The sequence below is a fragment of the Vidua chalybeata genome, chromosome 3 (genome assembly GCF_026979565.1).
Source record: "Vidua chalybeata isolate OUT-0048 chromosome 3, bVidCha1 merged haplotype, whole genome shotgun sequence".
Lineage (NCBI taxonomy): Eukaryota > Metazoa > Chordata > Aves > Passeriformes > Viduidae > Vidua > Vidua chalybeata.
In genome coordinates, this window is record NC_071532.1 from 30,133,412 (window position 1) to 30,158,144 (window position 24,733).

At 39.9% G+C, this 24,733-nt stretch overlaps 2 long non-coding RNA genes across 4 annotated transcripts; one reads left to right on the plus strand and one right to left on the minus strand.

Annotated features, from left to right (window-relative positions):
- Positions 1 to 14,917: 14,917 nt before the first annotated feature.
- On the minus strand, positions 14,918 to 16,504 carry LOC128786021 (uncharacterized). Of its 3 annotated transcripts, none has more exons than XR_008430148.1 (3): positions 16,107 to 16,502; positions 15,425 to 15,638; positions 14,918 to 15,051 (listed from the first exon to the last, which is right to left on the minus strand). It is a non-coding gene; the product is annotated as an uncharacterized LOC128786021 (long non-coding RNA). The 3 variants fall into 3 exon arrangements; XR_008430147.1 differs by lacking the exon at positions 14,918 to 15,051 and having other exon boundaries at positions 15,315 to 15,638; positions 16,107 to 16,295; positions 16,397 to 16,495; XR_008430146.1 differs by lacking the exon at positions 14,918 to 15,051 and having other exon boundaries at positions 15,315 to 15,638; positions 16,107 to 16,504.
- Positions 16,505 to 16,817: 313 nt separating this feature from the next.
- Positions 16,818 to 23,331, plus strand: LOC128786156 (uncharacterized). Its single transcript, XR_008430194.1, has 6 exons — positions 16,818 to 16,994; positions 17,477 to 17,549; positions 19,513 to 19,626; positions 21,508 to 21,635; positions 21,780 to 21,971; positions 23,250 to 23,331. It is a non-coding gene; the product is annotated as an uncharacterized LOC128786156 (long non-coding RNA).
- The last annotated feature ends 1,402 nt before the right edge of the window (positions 23,332 to 24,733 follow it).

Genomic DNA, 24,733 nt, shown 5'->3' on the forward strand with positions numbered 1-24,733 from the left:
AGTGAATTTTTTTCTTTTCTGTGTGTTTTAGGGTTTTTTTTCCCAAGCCAGTGTATTAAAATATACTTTTTCAAGTCTTCTATTTTTGTGAGATGTGTGAGAAGTAATTATATCTGTGATGTAAGCAAGTAAGCTAAACTGAAATGGTTTCTATAGCAATCATGTAGAAAACCCAAGCAAAGACTGGCATTTAAGGAAAGGCGAATGTGAGCTATCACCTTGTATGGAATGGGATGCTAAGCTTTCTCTGGAAGATCACAATGTTTAAAGTAGCTATATCTAAGCAAGGGGCATGTCTAAACTAGACTCTTTAAGGAACTTACATGCTTTCTAAACTGCAGAAATCTGCTTTCCTGTCTCTGATGTTTATGGCTCTGAAATGGATCCCAGTGGCCAAGCCAGACACTTCTCAAGCAATACTGGAATAGCAGTAATCTACTTTTCCTCATTTTCAGAAATAGTCACTACAGCTGTTGGCAGTGTGGGAAGCTGTGAGAAGCAGCTGGAGTTGTGCACCATTCTCTTTCTTATCCCACCATGTTCAGGGCCATCGTCTTATCTGGAAAGCAAACAAGTGACATGTCTGGAGAGAGATTAATAATGGAGCAGTGCTGCTGCAATAAAAACTGTCTGGACAGGTTCCACTCATCTATTTCGTTTGTAAAAGGGCAAACTTCAAAAGCATAAATTTGTATTCCAAATGTGCTACAAAATATTTTGGGTGGGGAGGGTGAAGTGAGGACCTCACAGTGTTGCCTCCTAGAGTCCTCTGCAGCTGAATAGTCCTCATAGATGACATAAACAGCAGTGACTTTTACACTGTGTGCTGGTATAGTGCTCTTCCATACTATCACAAGGCCATACTTTCTGCTTTCATACAGCCTATAGACTGTATGAAAGCAGAAAGATGACAAGTTTTGGTGTAACAGCCTTTCTCTCAATTCCAAACTCCAAGATATGCCAAACATTGTGTGTAAAAAGTGAAAAATGAAGCAGTAATTATTTCCTAGGAAGAGTGAATAAATCCAAAGCAGAAGGGAGGACAAAACAGTCTCAGTTTTGAACAGGAAATCCTCAGGATGCTTACTGACACCATGTGCCCTCCTTGCTACAGGAGCGTAGCTGAAATGATGGGCAGCTCTTCTTCATGCCTCAGCTACTGGACAGAGGTCTATTTTAATGCAAGACTTTGTGTTTCCAGTCAGAAAAGCTGAAACATAGAGTTTGTCTTTGTCAGAGGAACATCTAATATTTAGTTAGACTTTGAATAGGAGTTGTTAGAAAGAGAAGTGAAGTATTTGGCAACATACGATATCTGGATTTTTGTTCTTTATTCATGGAGTCCAGTAAGGTGGGATATAAAACAAACCTCATACATTCTGGCATGGAATGATTTTGCTTGTCATTTCAAAATCAAAGTGGTTTAAATTTCCTGCACTGCCACAGGTAGCCACACATGCCTCCTCCTAACTCTGCTTGCATTCCCTTTTCAACGGCTCCCATAATCTCCCAGTTCATCCATGTCTGAGGAGGCGAAAAGGGAGATTTCAGAAGAAGTTGTGGATGATCCGTGCTACAGGTGCAGAGATAGTCCTTGTGACCCACATGAGTTAGCGCCAGCACCAGAAGCCAGACTCCTGCTTCAGCACCATGCTGAGTAACCAGGCCATATCCTTCTCCAACTCCTTCCAGCAACTGTGTGTGACCCCACAGCACACTCTGTTAGTGTTAGGGCAGGAACCTTTGCAGAGTACCTGGGGCACTTGTGGCCCCAGTCCCCTTGTCAGAGAACCCAGTGCCTTCAGCTGCATTTTAGTTGTGTGGGAGTTGTTTGAGCTCACTCCTGTTGCCACAGCTGCTTTAGGAAAACATTTAGTTAAAGATGAGGGCAAGCACACATTATAGATGTAAGCATATGGCTGTCACACTGCTGCCTAACAGCTTCTATAGATATGTGGCATGTTATGTTATGTTACCCAAAGCACTTGGATTTTTTCAGACAACAAAAGCTAATGAAGGCAGCTATTACAGCTTTATGTGGCACTTACTTCCTGATAGAATTGCCAATCCAGTGCTTTGAATTCTGTGCCAACAGCTTTGACACAAGTGAAAGAGCAAGCTGTGCTTTTAACAGATGTGAACGCTTTGGTTGCAGTGATCACTGCTTTTTCAAAAGTGTTATCACATATGCAGGATTGCAGATGCATACCTTTTCCAAAGTGACAACACTCAGACAACTGAGGTAACTTTTGTTGGAATAATTGGAATAACTTGCAGTGGCAAGGCTTTAAGAAGCAAAACCAAGTGGCATCATCTAGCAACTATTTTACTGTCCTGCAAGTGCTTGTATTGAACAGACGCAAAACATGTGGCTGGCATGGTAGGCAACGTCCTACACTGCAGCTGAAGTATTACACCAGAAGGAAGCCATGCTGCTGAATTTCAGGGAATCTGCAGTCCTTTCATGACTACAGAATGAAGACAAACACAACATCATTATACATTTATTACTAGGTAAAAAGCCTCAATTTGAGGATAGTTCGTCCTCTAGTTTTAGCCTTTCTCACTCTATTTTTCCATGTCTTAGCCTAAGAAACGGCTACTGAAATAAGGTGATATTTTTTGCTCTGCTTGAACAAGGTTGTCACAATACCCTAAGAACTAGATACTATCTATTTGGTTCTTTTAATGACAATTTCAGCAAGGAAATGGCAATTTTTATGTCAGTGAAGGTGATGAATATAACCTAGATGCTGGAATGCAGAAGATTGCCTTCCACGAGAAAACCTCTTCAGCCAGGAGTGCCTGAGGTTTCTTCAAAAGGCTGGGGCTGACAAACAGTTCTTTTGCAGAAGGTGTGCTCTGGCTGAGGAGCTATGCCTCAGGTGAAGGAGCTACAGAAGAAGTGAACAGGCTATGTAGTGTTTGAGTGAATGGGCAAGAGATAGACCAATTGTTTTCAGAGAGCCTCAAGGCTCTCCAGGGACTTGAACCTCCATTGTAGGGGAGAAGCTGATGGACATGATGGAACACTGCAGGGTGATTAGTCAAGGGACTATTAATCAAGGATCTGTTAAACATGATGGCTGGATATTAGAAAAAGGTTCTTAATCCATAGTGTGGCTGAGCACTGGAACAGGGTCCCCAGGGAAGCGCTCACAGCACCAAGCCTGACAGAGTTCAAGAAGCATTTGAACAATGCTCTCAGGCACATGGTGTGACTCTTGGGGTGTCTTGTGCAGGGCCAGGAGTTCAACTTGATGAGCCTTGTGGACTGGATGGTCCCTTACAAGTCAGCATATTCTGTAATTCTATGATTCTGTGAAGTACATTGTCAGTTTTAAACCTTTGCTTCACATGGAAAGGATGTGGCAAATCTTGGCACTATGTGCTATTTGTCAAAGAAAAATATAGTCCAGACTTCATAAAGCCTTGACCCTTGAAGTGTTTGTGTTGGGCTTTGGATGGCACATGGTGTGCAGTCCAATGCAAGTGAAGGTTGGGCTGAGGAACCTGTGAGGTTCGGCTTTGTGTCATCTGCTGAACAGAAGCATGTCCTAGCACAATTCCTTACTTCAACAGATTCATCACTAAAGCAGAGCAAGATCTGAATGAGAAAAAACTATAGCAAAAATTTTGGGGTTTTGGCTGGCTGGGAAAAATAATTTTCCTATCATCTTTTTTAAGCTTTGTTACAAATGAGAAAAACCCATATTTTGCAAAATTAAACCTTCTTTTAAAGTAAACCCCCCAATTTTTATTGACTTTTACTTTTTCCTACAAGCTTTGCCATCTTTTAGGCAGTAAAAGCAATGTAATGAAATTAGCCCAGATTCTCCAGAACATACTGTTTAGGAGGAAAAGGAAAAGGGATTCAGGAAGATTTTACTCTACTGACATGAACAGCCACGTCACAAGTAAAGAGACTGAATCTTCAGATAGAAACATTCATTCTGTGCCCTTTCCAGAGTAACTAACCAAGGAATTGTGCTCTCATCAGCTCTGGCTCTCCTAATCTTTCTGTTTCTTTCTTCTTCCCTTCTTCCTCTTTCCATTAATGGATTTTTTCCACATTCAAGCTGTCTTTTCTGAATGTGTGACTTGCAGATTAATGCATAAATTAATAAAAATGTTACTAATGATCAAATTCTCTCAGATCAGAACACTTCCTTAATAACTGCTCTGGGCCAAATCACAAGCAAAGTATAGTAATAGTTCCCTCTCCTTGTTTGTTAAAAAAAAATTACAAAAGTTCGTCTGCATATACAAGGTGCAAAGTAACTCCAACAGAACAGGAGGGTTTGTCCCGAGAATAAAAGACATCCTTTCTGAGCATAGGTTGTCTTTTGAGTTTTGTGCTTTTATGCTGTATGTTTAATATAGCCAGAATCTTTAAAAGGTTCTCTTATGGAATCAAATCATCAGGTGATTTTAATGACTTTTCTGTCATTTTCTTACTTCTGTCATTTCCTTACTTCTGTCATTTCTCTTACTGCAAAGGCCAAAGATTAGTCTGCTATCCTAATCTATTGAGGTATCAAATGGGCAACTGCTATAATGCACTGACTCTGTGGACCAGAGTGCCATTGCTCCCTAGCTGCACCTTATGTCACTCCTGTATCAGGCAGGATATCTCTGAGGAGATGGCAGCAGGTTGAATGCAAGTGGCAGGCAGGAGGTTGGCTCAGGAGACACCGAGCTCATCCTCTCAGCAGAGGATGTCTGTAAGCTCACACTGGCCATGACAGCTGCACACTTCAAGCCACACAGAACCTAAACTGACCTTGTAATCAGGGCACTTACATTTAGCTTAAAAGTGTTCTATCCCAAGACTTGATCTTTTCAGTGTTCCTCTTTTCAGTGGACATGGTATCTTCTCTGAAGAATGCAAGGAGAGGCAGGAAGACTCTGATTACAGACTTACAGTAGGTTTCCACATAGACAACCATCTGCTCCAATTGCACAGATGCTTCTCACTTGTTTTTGTCCATAAATGACACTGCCTACTCAAACAGGCCACTTTAGATTTTAACATAAGGTAAGATTTGGAGTGCCTAAGACACCTGGATACCTAGGCTACTCAGAATATTATCCCTAAGGTATTCCCTGAATAGCCTTCATAAGATATCTCCTGTTAGGGTTCTCACTTCCAGGGCTCCAGAAGACCTTGCTCCCAAACTTTCTCCTGGGGTATTTAGCTATAAGCCAAGACAACCCACTAAACCAATGTGTAAACCTTTAAAATGTTCAATATGTGTCGCAACATGGAGATATCTGGCATTAGGCAAGGCTTTCAAGCTCCAAAGGATACACAAAGTCCATTATTAGATTGGTTCTTCATTAGCCCAACATCTGGCTCTCAGCTTCTCTCATGGTAGTGCTGTGGTTGGGATGCTACCTCAACTTCATTTTCATAAGCTACACTGTTCAGTGATTTATATCAGTCTGTTTTTAATCACATCATGACAAAATTAACCAACTGTAATTGTCACCCAGGGTAAGCTGCCTTCTGGAAAGGCAATAAATGAAATTAACTATGAGGGCAGGATGCAGCTGCATGGCTATGAAGTGGAAGAGCAATCTGTGCACTAGCTCGGCCTCTACCCCATAATGTAAGAGAAAGAGCATGGCCCTAATGGGAAGAAAGGAAGACTGAATTATCTGTGAATTCATGCTTTCCCCATCTTCTCCCCCCAGTTTTCCTTATGTATATTTTTCAGCTGCAGAGAAATGAAAACATCTTTATTTTTCTTTCATTTCTCAACCACTCTGTTTACAAGAGCAATTCAAATATTTAACAACTAATCTCAAAGTACTTCCCCTCTTTTCCTCACATAATTTCAATTTGTCAGCAAAAATACACTCATAAACTCATCGTGTTCACACATGTGTGTACAGCATCCAAGCCACATTGTGCTCTGCAGCACAGTGAGAGCTTTTGCCTAGCTGGAAGGAGCAGAGGAATGGGATCTGGAAGGTGAGAAACCTTCCTAAGCACAACTTTTTCCTTTTGGTGCTTCAGATCCAGCAATGACTGAAGTCACAAAGTGGTCTTCTAGCAGATTCATTAGGCTTGGGAACAGGCTCTAACGATGGAGTAGGCAGAAGATACGTGGTTATGACATCAGCTTCTTACTAGTTGCCAATATATTTTAAACTAGGAAATATTAGGAAATATTAGCAAATGCGATAGCACACTGAAATGTGGTGACAATAGGAATACTGTTCATCTCTTGTTCATTCAAGTTACGACACAAAGTAGAAAATACAATTAAAACCATGTGGTGATCTTTAAAGTATCTGGCTTTGTTTAAAACTACCCTTTTTTAACAAGATCAAATGTAAAACAAAGTCTTTACAAATAATTTTGTTAATCAGCCAATGGTGGCACAAAGGTTACTCTAAGGGGAAAGGGAGTCTGGCTTTTGTCCCGCTGTTGCAGAAGTGAAGGAAAAATTGTTTGGAACACAGAAAGTAGGAGAAGAGCCTTCCTCTCCATCTTCAGTGATCTTTCTGCATAAACCAGCCATAGGAGTGGACTCTTGGAGGTCTTTCCTGGAGGAAAGAAGGAAGTTATCATACAGTTAGCTAACTTTAGAGCTAAAAAGGAAACTGCCACATGAGCCCAGCTTTGAAATACAACCAATGTAGCCAGTAATCAGTAACAGCTTTCCCCTTCAGTGGAAGATACAAGAAACCCACAGCACGTTCTCAGCGACAGTTTTGATGCATGCCTTGCTATAAAGCTGTTCAAAGGGAAACTTAGAGCCCAAAACTGTTACAGCTATACTCTATACTCTAGATCCTATAATCCCATTGATGTATCTTCTTTTTTTCTTATGGTCAAAGGTCTGCCAGATAAAGACTGATTTATGGTTTATACTTCTATAATTACCTCATGGAATATAAGCCCTTAGATCTAGTGAACACCTCTTCTTGTAACATCACACCTATTCTTTCCTCTTTCTCTTTTCCTGTGTTCTCACATCTTTGCTTCTTGTATCTTGATCCTTTGATGTTCAAACCACTGTCATAATTAACATGTGCCAACTGATCCCCATCCCCATCCCGTTCCCCTGTGAGCAGGAAGGCAGGGAAGCATCACCCACTCGCTGTTCTTACCCCACTTGTGTCTTTTCTCCTTGATGTGCAGAAAAGGAGTGAGTGGAAACCAGCTGGTGTTCTGCTTGTACATATTCGTGGATGAATGGAAAGAGTCAGTAAAGGTCAGATGGAATAAAGAGTCCCAGACAAACCCAAAGCATCCTGACAGAGTGTCTACTAACAACAGGCAAAAGCCACCAGCAGAAAATCTGTGTCCACAATTTCCTCGAGCCATTGGTGGCTCTTCAGTATAGAACAACAGCAAAAGAAACTGCTGAAGACAGTCTTAGTAATATGCCTGCTATCTGGGATATATCTTTTATGATCATTATCTAAGGCAGCTCTAGAATTTTTTTTATGAGGACCAGCAAATGAAACTTTGATGGAGCTTCCTTTTTTTAGCTGGAAGGAGAGACTCAATGCAGTGGCACTTGGCAGATAAATGTGTAAACTGAAGATCTGCCAAAGCAGAATTAAAAACTAATCCCCAGAATAGAGTAAATTTCATTTAGTCCTAATTCAGCAATGAGGAAATTGCAGATAGCATGACTTTAACTAGACAAAAATGTGACTACTAATTTCATACGTATGACATTGGATGCAGCTTAGAAAATCATTCCATAAGTGGGGATTCCATAACTGTACATGGGAAAAGTCCCCATCACTGAATCTCTGAGCAGTCATACACTATTGCTAAAGGGTATAGCAGGATTTCCAAGGATCCTCAGCATCATATTACCTCTGGTTCCTTGAGGCAATTCATGCTGACTTCTGCTGGAGTAGAAATAGGACAGTGCAAACTAATTATTGGAAGACTTCACACACATTCACATTGTTGTTCTGGCTTTACCCAGTGAGAACTGCCAAAGGGACAAGTACTGCAAAGGGGGAGCCAAGTACAGCAATTCCAGGCAAGAATGGGCTATAATATATAAATTGAAATGCAGACTTTTAAGCCTGAAGCAGCTGAGGTGTCCTTATTGCTAGATAGCTTATGTACTGTTTGGCTCAGGAAATACTCAGCCCCAGGCCTAAGACATGTGGCTGAGTTTTTTCAGACTAACAAGTTGCTGAAACATTATATGTATCTCTACTTGAAGCCACAGAAAATATTTGGCTTAATTTATTCAGTAAAAATGGTGCACACAGAGACAGTCACTGAAACTTTTCTGAAGTGTTTTGTCTTAATCTAGTCCATAGTGAAAGCTGATGCACACACAATTTCTGAAGCTTTTCTGGCCCAGAAAGCAGTGTATATTTGGCACAAGCATCCCATATGATCCCATCAAATTACCTTTTGAAATAGATCTGAATTCCAAGAGCATGGGCTTATGCCACATGAGAAGCACACTTTATTGCATGGTGTTCAGGATTTGCTCAGCCAGTATTGCATTTTGACAAAATTTCACGCATCTATCACAGAATCACAGGAAGGTTAAGGATGGAAGGGAACACGGGACATCATCTAGTCAAACCTCCCTGCTCAGGCAGGGTCCCACAGAGCATGTTACTCAGGATTGTGTCTGGAAAGCTTTTGAATATCTCCAGTGATAGACTCTACATCCTCTCTGGACAATCTGTTCCAGTGCTTGATCACTTGCACTTGTAAAGAAGTTCTTCCTCATGTTCAGGTGGAACTTCCTGTGCATCAGTTTCTGCCCATTGCCTCTTGTCCTATTGCTCGGCACTACCAAAAACAGCCTGACTCCTCCTAACACCCCCCATCAGATACTTACAGACACTGATGAGGTCCCTTCTCAGTTGTCTCTTCTCTTGGCTAAGCAGGTCCAGATTCCTCAACCTCTCCTCATAAGGAACAGAAATATATGCAGGGGAAAGCATGTCACAATTTAGTCCATTTTTTTCCAATTAGGACTCTCTTTCACAGGTAACCAATTTATATTGGGAAGTCCTTATTTCCTGACACTTTGTTAATATTTTTCCATTATAGCGTTTAAAATATTTATACAAAGTCCTCATCTTTATTATTATGGACTCAGTTGTCAATTGAAAAGCCTCTTTTTGTATGGGAAAGCTCTACTAATTATGACACACTGGATATCTACCATAACATTTATTGGAGAGGCTCAAAAATTGGTACAAGTTGGTACAGAGCACTTGGAAGTTAATCAACCACGAGTTCTCCAGGTTCTGGCACAACTCTTGAGTCAGATTAATTTTCTCACCTGAGAATTGCTCCCAGGTCAAAAATCCAGGCTTTGGAGCAAGCAGAGCAAAAATATTACTAGTAGAGAGATAATATCTATATCAATGATGAGTGCCCAGCATACATGATCACCTTATAGTTAAAATGTGAAAGACAGGCTTTTATTAGTTTAACAGTTGTGAGTAATATTTTCAAGTAATGCCAAATGTGTTGCAGATGTTGATAGGAACAATTGCTGACTTCAGCGTGCTCCAACACAGAGCTGAACTACTTTAGAGAAATCCAGATCAGAACTTTGCTGCCAGCCTCCCTGTAAATCACAAAGAGCAAAACACTGTAAATAATAACAAGCCAGTTCAAGATCCTACATCCAACTCAAGGTTTTGGGAAATTCGCTAACTTGCTGACAGCTGCTTGTTAAGGGCTGAAGCAATGTTCTCCATCTTAAAACAACACAACTTGATGAAAGTCCCGTCTTGGAGTTGCATACAGAACATGAAATCTCGTTAAAATGCGGGCAGGGTAATCAATGTGACGTAATAGATTTTATGTACTGCATTAAACTATTTTGCACATCAGACATTGACTCTGTGGAAAAGGGGACACGTCATCTTCCAGTGCATGATGAAGATGATGCCTTAAATGCAAGGAAGCAAAGAGTGAACACCGGTATAAAATTCACCATGTCTTCTTGAGCTAACCTGAGAGGCCAACTGGTGCTGTTGTACTTCAAGAAAGAACAGTTTGCCAGCTAGGCACAGTAAGTGTGACCATTATGATGGGAGGCAAGACTATCCCTCATTCTCTGTAAAGAAGACATAAATGGGATATATTTTCAAGTGTTTTGAACAGTTTTACTCTGACCATCCTGTCCAGGATATATCTCACCAATTCCACTTGGGAAAAGGCTCCAGAGACCAATAGAGCTTATTCCAAGGAAATTGTTTTAAAAACTGAGTCCAAATTTTCCATCCTTCCATCTTCAAAACTGACCTCTTAAAGTTCATTGTAACATTATGTCACATGCATAAATTTTTAAGCAGTCTGTTGAGATAATACATTTCTGATTATTGAAGTAACTTGTGAACTGCATAAAAGTAACATGACAAAACTAAAACCTAACCTGTCTTCTATGCGTCACACTTAAAATGCTACTTAGATGTCTGCTTTTACACCTCTATACTTCCAATCTGATTTTCAGCTTATATGGAGGCCTGGAAATATTTTACTTTCAGGCCTCTATTTTTACTAGAATGGAAGAATTGTAATGCACAGTGGAAATTCTTGCTTAAAATGGCACATGCACACCTCTGATCCAGATTTTGGGATGTGGAAGGTTTCTTCATATTCAGTTATTTTAAACTCTCAGCAATATATCCTATAGTCTGATTTCTAGGCATCTCAACTTTGCCACATTTATTACAGTTTTCATGTGAGCCAGCTCTAGTATCAGACACATTCATATTTTCCATTACACAAGGGAAATATCTGGTGATGATTGGAAAAGCTTAGATAAATGTCTTGCTAGTAAGTCAAACTGTGACACTTACCAACTTTCCAGGCCAGTTCAGGAATGATCAAGAGCATAGCGGGACTCAAAAAGGATTAGAAATATATAAGGATAATAACACAATTATGGCAGATGAGAATGAAAAATAGATGGAAGAGCAGTCATGTATAAACCCATGAAGTTTTTTGGCCTGCAGTACTCCTTTGGCTCAGTGGCTTGTTGGTGCTCCAGGCATCACTGGGTGGTTCAGGCCATGCAGGACACACTACGGGGCTGATACTTTGGTCTGGGAGGAAATTTCTATCTGGAATGCTTTTTCTATAAAGATCTATTATGTATGTTTCTTGGGCTTACAGTGTCTTGTCAAGCCTACCAACAAGGTAGTGGACTTAGCACCATACCAGGTCGTGAACAAAAATTAGCCATGCTGAAGGTGTCAGCCTGTGGCAAGAAGCAGCAAATCACCTATTTGGCTGTGACTGTGGAAGAGGAGGTTAGCTGATAGCTTGTCCAGCTAGCTCCGCACTTCAGGGGAAAAGAGAAGATTCAAGGACAAGGGAAGTTGGCTGAGAGAGCCAGCCCTTCAGGCTCACACTCAGCAAAGTGGTCTTATGTTGCAAAATCCACTGATAATGGATTAATGATCATTTCTCTGTAGGTTTGGCTAAACTCTGCTCTACCAACAGGGCTGAGAGACTCCAAAGTGTATCTGCTAGGATAAAATAAAATCATAGGTTTGACCCTAAATCTGTGTGTTCCATGTATCTAAACAAACTTAAGATGACATCTGCACTTGTTACCATGGGGGATAGCTTTCTTCTCTCAGACAAACTGTGGAATTCATTTATGAGAGGTATAAATACATTTACAATAAGAAAGGAATATTACAATCATCTTCAATGAGGAGACAGTCCCTTTTTTCCAGTTCTCTTACAGTTTCAGGATGAAAAATCCATGACTCCGTGCAAAAAAAAAAAAAACAAAAACAAACCAACTGTTTTGTTGTTGCTGCTTTTTAAGGAAACTTTCAGTAATTCAGTGAAATTCTGCTGCTGAATAAAAGCAGTTTAAAAGTATGAAATGTGAAGTCCTAAACTGCAACAGTTCAGAATTTAGTTTTTATGTTAAATTTTCGCTAAACTCCTATTTATGACAATGAAAACCAGCTCTGTAAAAGGATATTTTATCCCATACTCACAAAATTAATATTTATGTACATTAAACAGAATAAGGAAAGCTAAATACGCAGGAGAGAATATGGAATTACATAACAATTTGGAGCTCTCTAACACTCTATCTTATTATGCTCTAAAGAATATGTGGGATTTGTTGATCCTTCTGAAGATGACAGGCTTTATTTATCTCATAAAAATACAGTGCATGCTGGTAGCATCTACTATGTCATCTTGTCCACTTCGTGCTACTCTGTTAACACGGCCTCATTCTGCTTAGAAGGATAGAGAGAGGCACTTAAGATTCTGTGCCCTTGTTCTCATTTGTGAAGGTTTCTAGCTGTAGCTAGAAGCACCTGTCTTCTAAAAACAGGAACGAGAATTGCTCCTCATGTGTACGCACTGGAGCGTACACCCACACATTCAATTTATCAACAGCACATCCTACTACCATGTCCTCAGCTAAATATTAGAGACAAATTCAAATAATTCTGCTGAATAGCTGAACCACCATGTTGCCAGTGATCTAATCAGTGTGTGCGTATATACACATGCATGTGTCTACATGGATGTGTCAGAGAGAAGAGAACCCTGAAAGTAGGTTCTACCACACAAGATGACCAGTAAGGATGTTGCTCTCTGAACTCTCTACATAGCAGGATACTTGGCAGACATATAAATATCTTGGATTTTCATGAAAAGAGAGCAAGAAAGGGTGAGAATGATTTCCAGAGTACGGATATTCACCCTTTGGTTTGGTTTCAGCCCCTCTTGGTGAACTTGTCACGTCTGTTAATTTCAATGGCATTTTGGTGGCTGCTGATATTGAGAAGATAATGAGATTGAAACATTCTGGTATGTAGATGAATATACAAAATTTGCTTTCCTTCAGGAAATATTTGTTTCTAAGGAAGATGCAAAAAGACTCACTGGGATTATCACGCAGTCATTTCCAGTGGTATTATGTACCACACCTGTGCTGCCTTTCTAAATAAACAGGAAGATGTGATACTGCCATTTTAACATTATCCTTTGACACTCTATTTCACAGTCAGAATTTTTTAGTCAAAATTTTAAATGTGTGGGGTTTTTCCCACTGTTCAATCTCACTGTAGCTTTACACAGCTACAAATATCTCTTAAAATCTTTTAATAAATATGCAAAAGAAACAGACCTGAAAGCCTGGGGAAGATTCACTTACTATAAAGTGTTGAATTACTATATTTTCACAGGCAACATCAGCAGATGGTATCAGTCCATGTGAAGTGATCCTGTCTTGAACTCAGAATGCATAGTCTTCTCCCTCTCTACCTTGGGCTCCTTATCTCCAAGGGATATTCACCTGTGCTGCTCTTTCCCTGCACTTTTGTTCAGTACTCTGTCTCCATCCACATTTATCCTTCTCTAATTTCCTTCAGGCAAGTGGTCAGATAATGGAGCATGATGGACACCACTACTGTGGTCATTGCCATAGTGAATGAGTTACTGCTCCTATTTTCATTTGCAGCCTTGTGATTTATTTATTGATTTTTTTGCAGGAGCTTTTAGCCTCTTTTGCCTCAGACCCTACATAGTAATAACTGCTTTAATTTAACAGTCCTGTGCTGGTTAGGAAATTTTACAAACTGATAACTAACTGCAGCTACTCCGTAAATACCACTGCCTCTGATGTGAAAGGCAATAATCCTCAAGAGGACCAGAAGAGAGCCTGCTGCATGCAGCAAGTCCTTGCAGCAGGCAGAGAAAGTATGGCAGAGCTTTAGGTAAGTGGGATATAATTAGCCATGTTGGAATTTGACCAGGATATCAGGGTTAACACCCCTGCTCCTGTGAGAAGTGCCTTGGGAGCTCCTCAGCAGCAGGCAGCCAGGACCTCTTGTTTTCATCACATTCCAGGCACTACATGACAGCTACCCAAATACACTTTGCCTTAATGAAACAGAAAGGCACATATGATATCTACAATTTGGAACCAAGGTATAGACTTCATCCCAGAATAGATTAATTAATATTTGTGAATTATTCAGAGTGAAAAAGGACTTCTGTATTTTGGTTCTGGACCTTATCTGTTGTGAAATAGTAACAACAAAATCAGTCACTGCTGAAACTGTGGAGTCCACAATCTTCTTGAACAGCTTGATGTGCTTGTGGTTGACTAATAAGTCTAAAGGTGAGCATTTCTTGCATTGGGCAAAATCAAAATGCATTGCCTGCAAAATCTGTTTGGAAAGAGCTGTGGTCACGGGCATTACATAGGTCTCAGGGTTGTGCAAGGAGATTGATGTGCAGGCGGAAGTCCCAATACTTACAGCATCCCAGAAGACTCACCCAGCTGCTTCCTCTGCATGTGCTTTTCAACTACTTATGTTTCTATCTTAAATGAGCTGCTCTAGCTCTTGCACTATGAGCTAGTTGCCTTCCTGAGGCCTTTTCTAGCCCCAGGTTTTTATTACTTTCCTGTGAGTCATGCATACCATGGATTGATGCAGCTCTGCCCTGCCCAGGAAGATTGCAGGGACAAACAGCTGCTGGTGGTAGGAGGAATGAAGCTTCTTTAATTCCTACAGTAAATCTCTGCTTGCTACCAGCAACAACCAGAGGGTTATGGAAAAGCAGCCAAGAATTTTGCACTGATTAGTGTATGGACAGTGAAATTTGCTGTATGCCAATGTTTTCCATAACCCACAATTATTAAATTGGATAAACGGTATTCACCTTGCTTCAAATCTGTACATTTGTCACCAGAAATTTCCAAACAATTCCATTATTCCTCCACAGACAGGAGAGTGTGAACACTGGCAAAGTTTAGACCTTCTTATTTTATACATGTTTCCATATGTTGGGCATGGAAGAGAAACATATCATTTCTTTCTCAAATGTATTCCCTCCTGTGTAATGTGAATGTATTACGTGTACTCATATTCCAAGGCAATAAGATTAGACAAATTACTGTACTCTAAAAAGTGACATTAAAAATTGCCTCTCCATCTTTATTAGCTTACTTTTTCTCAGTCAAATATGTTTGGCTTACAAGAAAAATGATGTTTTTCATTCTGACCTCAGGCTTCCCAAATTCAAACAGAGCTATGGGTCAATAGCTGAAAGAGAAAAGGTTTGTCAGAATGATTCAGATCCTTTTTGACACCTCAGCATCTTCAAATTACTGCTTATGTCAGGCATTGGTTATGCCTGACAGTGAAAAGCTGGGAACAAGCACATGGTTCAGATGATGATCTGTGCATAGGAATTCAGATAATCTTGTGGTAGCTCTGCTCCACTCCATGTGAAACGAAAAAGGAACATAACTTTTTTTTGTCACTGTAGCTAAAGCAGCAGAGTAAGACAAGAGTCAGCCAATATAACGAGTTAGAAATGTTTTATATTAGCTTTACATAGCTGAGTGAATGCGAATCTTTTCTTCATGTTTTGTGCCAACAAGTGTTGTGGAGACTATCTGTAGGCAATACATACCAGGGAAATTGATTTTGCTACATGGTTATTAAAAACCAATACTGCCACAATTGCTTGGCTAGAAAGGGCTGTACGGAAGCCGTCTTCTTTCTGATGGCTGTGGGCAGCAGCAGAAGTAAGGGATTCCACATGGGCTTTTGTGTCATTGCAAATCCAACAGGTCTCCCTCCAGCTGGCAGGAGCCCAAGAGCAGATTCCCAGGTCTGTCTAGGCCCTGAAGAAGGATGGGTGTTTGATAGAAAAATGAAATTATCTTCTTTTCAGCTTCATGGTAGTTTTAATAAAGTGTTAATAGAGCTGAGCATGTAGGCTTTGACCTTTAAATTACCATTGGCCACAAGATGAAGACCAAAAATAAGATATCTGTAAAGTGGCACATCCAAGACAATTCACAACCCACAGCTGCCTCTCCATTTAGAGACAGCCATCTCTTAATGGGCTCGAGTTAGCTCCCTATTTCTGGGCACAGTGGGGTATGTGTGGTTGCTGCAGCCTTGCTGCAGGACTGGGGACCCTTCATGAAAACTGCAGGTAGGGGACATCCTGTTCCATCCTCTAGCTGTGGGGGACTGGGAACTGAAACTGTGACTACAGAGAGAGATGTTTGCTCTGAAGTTAGGAAAAAGAGCAATTAAGGAAAAGTAATGTTGAATCAAAGGAAACAAATAAGTAGCCAACATACAGCAGCTTTTGGTGGAGGAGATGGTGGCCAGTTCCACACCACTGGCTCTGAAGTGCTTTACCCTGGGAATGGGCTGTTTGTGCTTCTTCAGGCTCAGTGGCTTTGAACAAGAGGCACAATTGCAGGGACTGCTGCTGTCAGGCTTGCCTGTGGCTGCTGAAGGTGGATGTCCAGGCTGATGGAAGACACCTGGTGGGTCAGAGCAGTGAAGCAGGGACATGTGGGTGGGACAGCCAGGCTGCCATCACTGCTGCTGGCAGGTAGGGTGTGCCACAGCTGCCCCTCCTCACACTGGCAAATTCAGCTGTCTCACAGGCAACCAGGTGATGGCAAAGCTCTCCAACCTGTCTGGAAATGGCTGGGTCGTAACCCTTGAAGTAGACCATAGAAATGCTGCTACATAGAGGCCATGCGTTCTATTCTGTTTCATAGCAACCAGACATGGAACTCAATAAGCTTTAGCTAACGTAAGCTGTTTTGTGCCTTCCATCAAGACTTTCTCTGTGCTTTAGTTCTTGCTTTTTCTATCTTTTGGGCATTGACAGAAAGCTGCAAACAGGAGGACCTGGGCTGAGCACCAGGCAGGAAAACAGGAGCTCTCCAATGGTGGTCCATGCTCTGTTGTGGCCCAAGGCAGCTCCCTCAGCATGACATCATATCAACTTCCCCTGGTGAAAGTGGGAATAATACTCACTTCCCCCTTCCCACCATCAGTCTGTTTCCACAGTGCTGGGAAATTCTAAAATTGCTTCTTGAGCTTAATGATATTTTTTTCCTGGAAATCCCCCAGATGACAGTACATCAGCAAAAGAATATTGACATGGTCTGGGTACCCCCAGATGTGCTGTGACAGGAGGCTGCACTGTTAATCATACTGTCACAGCCCAGGTAACTGGCACAGCAAGGGCAAATGAACAAAATACACAGGGTGGGGAATTCTTTGGTCATTGAGTAAATTGGAGAAACTCAGTCCACAGAACTGCTTTTCTTTTCAGGAGGAATATTGTAATGTGGAATTTTGCTCCATGATTGTTTTATGTAAAACATTTATTGAAAATTAAAACAATTTAATTTGAAATAGGTCACAGGCAGTCTGGGCAAGTAAGTGAACTGTGTTTTAACAAAGTGTAATTACATCAACTCACAGATGGCACTCTGAATCTTGGAAAGCTCATTCTGCTTTAAGGTTTAGCATTTGGGATTAAAGACAGTACAGTATAACTTAAAAGATTTAAGAATTATACTCTAGGAAGTCATGCTGTAATAAGCTTTAGATCAACAGTTCATATAGCATCATGGGACTCTCAGACCCCCAAGAGAAAGAGTTCTAATATACTGTAACCTACAACTTTCCCCTTGAAATGTCTTAGTTCTGCAAAGCAATAAACCAGTCTGGACTAAGTTACTGAAGGTCTTTGAAGTACTGGAAGACCCATAAATAAGGTGAGTACTTTGGAAGGGGGGGCTCATTTTGTGGTGTACATATACAACTATTTCATAGTCAAGTTGATTTGTAGCTGCCTGTATGTCAGTTTCCTGGGAGCAATAAATCTTCATTCAAGCAAAACTAAAATGTCACTAGTATTTATTTCATACATTTTTTACCCCATCAGGAGAAGAAAAAGTCAGAATTCATGTAATTCGTCTATGCCCAGCTTGCAGCTCTGTGCTAAAACTAGGCTTCATAGTATGAAATTTTTATAAATCTAAAATGTAAACATTGGGTAACAGATGTATCATTGCATGGCCAAAAAAGAGTGGTAACTGTCACTGGAGAAATAAAGCTGAGTTATTGTTTCCAGTTTCAAAAGAACAGCAACAAGTCTAAAAAACTATATGTGATCTTTGTCCTTTTTTCCCCCTCAGACACCTGCACTCATCTAATGTTTCACTGAGCCCTGAAAAATAAATGCATAGCTTCAGTCTCCTAATCCATGTGGCTCCAGAGACCACTGTTACATGAGAACTTAAACTGATGATGCTGAGCGTCCTAGGGGCAGCTTAATCTTTTTTAATTCAAATCAACTGAGTCCCATGTGGCGCTAGGATGATACTCTATATGCTGCAATCAGACTGACCTAGACTTCTTGTGCTCTAAATGATTAATGAAACTGCCTCCTAGTTTGTTTCTATGGTGATCCGAAACTTGACACGATGTAGGAATCTGCCATTCACGCTGAATGAAACGAGGAGGAGATAGCCCAGGAACAAAACTCCATCAGTTGTACAGAGAAGGCTCAATTTTAAGTCATTAGTCTCCTTGTACTTGGGTTGTTGACTCTTGAAAATAAGAGTGAGATAAAATATCCAAGTTAATATAGCTTTAATTGGGTAGTTTGCTAGTAAATTGTTTCAGTATTAGAAAAATGAGTTACTCTGAATAGAGCTTTCTAAGTTTTCTTTTGATGGGCAAATGTGGGACAGTGCTAGAGAAATAGCTACAGAGTTTGCAGTTTCCTATAAAGAAGCTGATTCAACTGTGAAAGCCCTGCAATGCCTTAAAATAGTAGAAATCATTCTCGAAGAAAAAAACCCACAAAACTTAGGAAAAAAAAAATCTATGTTCAGGTTTTATTGAGTCCATGAAGAAGACTTCTTGTATCCTGCATTTTGGTACTGCCATTTCAAATAGAGAGTGATTTACTTCACTGCAATTCTTTGAGGCTTTCAAAGCAAATAAGTGACTTTCAATTTCATTTCCAGAGGGAGCACATTACCAAACTTTAAAATATTTTAGGTAGTCCTGGAACCACTGATGAGTATCTTTAGTCACACTTAGGTCTACCTATAGTGCTAAGGTAAAAAAACACTTGAAAAATAATCAGTAAATTAGTGTAGCTGCCGCAGCAGCCACAACACCATGAAGCCCAGATCAAACCATCTGCTTGAATTTTTACTCAGAGAGGCAGGGTAGCAGCCCATGCTGGATTCCAAGAGGCTGCTGCTAAATTGTAGGCAGTGCTGTCATTAGGTAGTTACTGAAGTTGACTTGTTCTACTGCTGTAGCTTGAGTGCATTTAGAGCAGGCCTCTTTTGCTCCTTTATACTCCCAGGCAAACACGTTTGAGGTCTTGTTGAGCCAAACCTCAAAGACCATCTAACAATGTGCAAAAGCAATTTTTTTCTGAAGACAGTGAGCACAGTGGAGCCCTACAAGCTCTGAGATAATTTGGGGTGTTCTTTCTGTCTCTATTACTTAACACTGCCTTTATTGCCTTCCTTCCAAACTCCCAAGCACTGAGCGCACCACTGTTTTTGTCCTTTCACCAGATCCTGTCTCTCCACCAACACAGTGAGATGCTGCTGCTCTTTCCCCTTCCACGTCTGTTTAAAGGGAACACTGTTGGCTGAGTATTTGCCTCTGGCAAGGCTAGCCCAGCACTGATCTCACTGCATCTCTCAACAGCTTTTCAGGAGGGCACAGCACACCCAAATCATCTCATCGCTTCATCTGGAATCAATCACAGTAGGTCCACTGATGTCAAGAAAACTATGCTCATTTGCATCAGCACGTGACCTGGTAAGATATCTTTGTGATCTTTAAATCAACAGTGTTCCCATTGGGATTCATGATCTCAGAGGAATATAAACCCATTTTCTAATGTATTTAACCAGTGTCTGCCATTTTTCTTTCCTATCATAAAAAACATTGTGGCTACTGACCCAAATTCATAACAACTCAAATTCTTTTGATATGAACTTCTCTTAATATTGAACCCTGCATTCTGAGACTTTAAGGATCCAGACTTTAGCAGAGGGTCTAACTGATACTATATTTTTAAATAAATCAGTTATCTTTGCAGATGTACAATACTTAATGTCCAGAATTTTGAAAGGAATCTGAAGTACTTAGTATTTTCTAATATGACTTCATAGACATTGCAAGGCTTCAATGTTTATGCATGGTTCCACTAATTATACATTGCTCCTGTATTTCTTCAGCTGTTTTTGAAAATTCTTGTTTATGTAATTGCCACATGAAGGTATTATGGTGCAATGGTTTGCATTTTTAACAAGTTTTATTTCCTGAGATCAGATAATACTGTAAGTACTTCAGTTATAATTTTTAGAAGAAAAGGCAGAGAGAAACAGAAATTCTTTAGGATTTCACAGACAACAAAATCTGGAAATCTGTACCCAGATTCCATTTTTAATACAATTCTTATTTGAGGGAAGAATTCGAATTTGCTTAGAATATCTTGGATTAGTAATAATATAAGTACATGTCTCACTGGGGTTCTTAGAAGGATTATTGGAAAAAACAGTAATTTTCCTTGGGGGAAAAAAGAAGTTTTTGTTTGCTTTTGCAAGAAACAGAGACAAAAAGAATTCAAACAGAACAGGAATATTTGATGGCTGTACAGGACTCTTGGGAAGTGTGTGAGACCATGTTCCTGTGATGCCTGTTTGGGAGAAGCTTTCCTTCATGGATTTCCTCATACTAGGCCTTTGGGTTCTATTTATTTTGCTTCACTCTTACCAAAATAATTTATCAGACCAGTGGGAGAGGGACAGTGGCAGTCTTCTTATCAGGGCCCTCACCTGGGATGCAGGAGACTCAAGTTCGACTCACTGCTTCAAACCATATGGGCCAAACTCCTGCAATTTGTGTCTGCAGAACAGCCCTTCTCAGATGAGGATTCAGTGACCATAATGATTACAGGCCCTGTCTCTTTTGTGCATAAAACCAACCAGGAAGGAGGTGAGAAGCTGAACAGCATTGTGATCAATTATTTTAGCTTGTGTCCTTTTTTGGAGGTAAGTCTGCATGACAAACCTTAGTGTCTGCCTGCCTCCACCACTCCAGGGAAGCTGTCTGCTTCCTGGGAGGGTGAACTAAGCACAGTCCTAATTTCTCTGTGTTTGTGTCCTTTCCAAGCAATTACACCTGAGCTTCCAGAGCAAAAATTAAGAATGTGCTTACATGGGTGAGCAGCAGAATCACCTTGCTGAGGATTCTGCCAGGGCAGCCAGGTGAATTTGATGCCACCTGCCAGAAGTCATGCCGACAGAAATTTTCATTCTCTGAACTTAAGTCCCAGGCTCATTTGGGAATAAAACAGTGCATTGATCAAGGTATCAGTGGGACTCTGCTTCTTATATGTGGCACATTTTTGGGAAATAAAAGCTTTGCATCCTCTCAGGCAGGAGAATGCTCTCTCCTGGCAAATGCTTCACAATGCAGTGAGAGCTACAAGCTCTCCTGGGAGACTTTAGCAACATTTTCTTCATGTTTGAAGAAAATTATGTCCTGTGATCCTCGTAGGAACAGAAAATACCTGTTTCCAGTTCAAGGAGACAGTGCCAGAATGCAGACATGAAGAACAAAGTCCAAACAGGACTCTAATGGTAATGACAATGATCCCTTAAATCTTCATGACAGGAATCTGTCTTGTTACAGTGGCTCCAGTGATATTTTCCCTGGGACAAGGATAATTTCCATCATTTGAATGCTTCTTTCTATATCTTCTGAAGACTATGTATGCAGAGGTGAAGGGTGGATCTTCAGGAGACGTGACAAGTGTTGAGGTATCATTTGGAAATCACTCACAGCTGGGATACACTAAAAACCCTGTAAATCTGAGGAACAAGTAGTCATATATGAGTACAGAAGCTGCAGTCTGGTAAGGAGGGGGGCATTGTATACCAATTGTATATAATTTTTTTGTACAGAGCAGCTCCTGCCTGCTCCCATTGGCAGCTGAGGGAGAGGCAGTGTTAGCACATGGACTTACAGAGCAGCAGTGAGGATTTGTGGTGACTAATTATTTGAATATGAATCAACAATGCAACACTGTGGCAAAACAAGGCAAATGCTCAGCACTGAGTCACATTAATAAGAATGTCACGCATAAAAGAAATGAGGTAATTATTCTGCTCTACTTCACTTGATAAGCCTCTGCTGGAACGCTGCATGCTGTTGTGAACACCGCATTAAGAAAGAAATACATACTAATTGGAGAACTCAGATGAGAACAACAAAAAAGAGAAATTATTTGGAAAATAACACTTGTGTGTATGACTGTTCATGAACACATGAAGTGCCATAAAAAAGGAGCAATTATTCTTATTATCTTAATTCTATACTAATACAGTCATTAAGTAGGGAAGAAATTTAAATGGGCAATGACAGGGTCACAGGCTGACAAGCAACATAGAAACAACACTTTCAGAGCAAGAGGTCAAAAAACCTCTTGGCATCACCATTTGTAGAAACAAATCGAACCAGCCTGGACAGTAGAACTGGCTGGAGGACAATTGATTTCATTCTCCAAATGTTTCTGAGGTTTCCAAATTTATCTTCATGTCAAATCAGAAAACGTCTACATTCTCTGTAGAGGAAAATGCTATGAAAGTGGCACATTAAATAAAAGTTTTCTGTTTGACAAAATGTATTTTAAATGAAATTATTTTCTATTTTATATTATAATGAAAAGTGATGTGGAAAGAGAAAAAACAAAACAATTATCCTAAAGGTGACAAAATGGAATATGTCCACAATATACTCAGACATGAAAAGAAGATTTAAAAAGAATTCAAAAGCATGATACCATAAAATAATTTCAACTTTCAGTAGAACATTATTTTAAAATTAAGTGTATAATTTATTTTATTTTACCTTATTTTACTGTACCTTATTTTAATTTTAAATATATTTAACAATATTTATTTCTATTTTATTATATTTAATAAAGAGATATTATATATTTATACATGTTATAAATATATTTTAATAAAAATAGTTATATATAATATGTATTTATATATTTTAATATATTCAATATATTTATATTATTATATTATTATATTTATTTTTATTTTTGTGTCACATGCTCATCAGGGAAGATTTAGGAAATGTATCTCCTGTTTTGAGACTTGTAAAGTTATCGTATAGCATGGGAATCAAAGGAAGGTCTCTAAGGATTGCTCTTGAAATTAGAAGGTGCTTTTGGAGTCAGTACTCTCTACTTCCAGTTTTTAACAGTTTATTTCTAGTACTCGTAAAATACCTGAGAAAGCACACAGATCTAAAATTCATGCAGTGCTGTTGATGAAACAAGCAATTTAACATACACTCTGTTAGATTTCAGCAGTGAAACTGTCCAATTTAAAATCTCATTATGGCTTTTTACATTTGTGTAGGAAAAAGCTGCTTTTTAGAAAATATCCACTCGAAGCTACTGGAACAAACAATGAGAAGGACAACACAGCTGTATAAGACTGGATGCTGCTTTTTGGCCCTCATGGTTATGCTGCCCCTTCTTGCCTTCAGATTACTACATTAGCAAATTGCCGTCAGTTCTCTGAGCGTGGCACTGGGCCTTTGCAGCCCTGGGGATATCAGTAACACAAAGATTGCCCCTTGCCAGCTGCAATGACCTGTGCCCTACAGCTCTATCTATCACATAAAAATGCACTGCTCTGCTACTGTCACTTTTCACAGCTCCAGCTCAATATCTCTCTTCAGGTTTCCTGCTGACTGACAATGTCAGTTACAACATTTCACACAATTTTTCTTCTCTATGTGTGAAATTACATATCCAAGAACTGTGAAAAGAGAATCAGCAGGTTCCTGGTACTTTCTCTCTGTAAGGAAAAAGAACTAGCTGCCCTCTAAGGAAGCAGCATAAGGCAATAGCTCCAGGGGAAAAAATCTATGAATACTTGTTCACATTTTTAAACACATCTGCTATGATTCTCTTCAAACTGTTTGTTGTCAGAAAAGGCCCACAGACACTACTTACCTTAAACAATTAGCAGAGATTAATTCTTGAATTCTTAATTTTCAGTATTTTGACTGGAAAGATTATCCTAAGAATAATGTTTATCCAGAAAATTCCAAATTTTAAATGCTGCTTACTGACAATGTACAGACTAAGAATTATTTGCCTGGTAATTTCAGTCAAGTAAATATGGCAGGTCTATAAACAATGCACACAACAAAGAGGAGAAAAAATGTATTTACAGACAACAATTATCTTATTTCTTCTGCTCAGCAAAAGTAAAGTAGGATAGATGTTATAGCTGCAGACCCATGGCTTTTTGTTCTATGCACTGACTTAGGAAAAAGACATTAACTTGTTCACCAAAATACAGCCGACCCATTTTCATTATGTTCGGTGAACACATTGCACAGTTACTTATCCTGACACCTGAGAGAGAGGCCAGGTGAGGGTATTGAGCATGGTGAAGATATGTGGAATGCCTTGCCATGTTCTACACCTCTGGCTTGGTTTTTTTGAGTCATTGAGATTATGCCCTTTGAGCCACAGCATCAGCACAGCTCCCAGTGATGGGGCTATGGAGAATTATATAGGGTGAGATGAACATTTTCTCACATGCTTCCCTTCACAAAAAGTTCCCCCAAACAATCAACAAAGAAAAGGAAGATCAACACAAGCAAATCTGACTTACAGTTAATTAGAAAGATGGAGCAAGGACTCACTCCAAAAAGTTCCTTTCTGCTTGTAAAGCAGCAACCAATTCCCCACTTAGGAGGCATTCATGCCATCTACCTCAAATGCTTACACAGAGATACCAATGGCAAGAGGGTATTTTGTATATTGTTTTTGCTCCCGTTAATGCAATTGAACATTTGGGAAACAAGGACAAGAGGCAACTTCTTA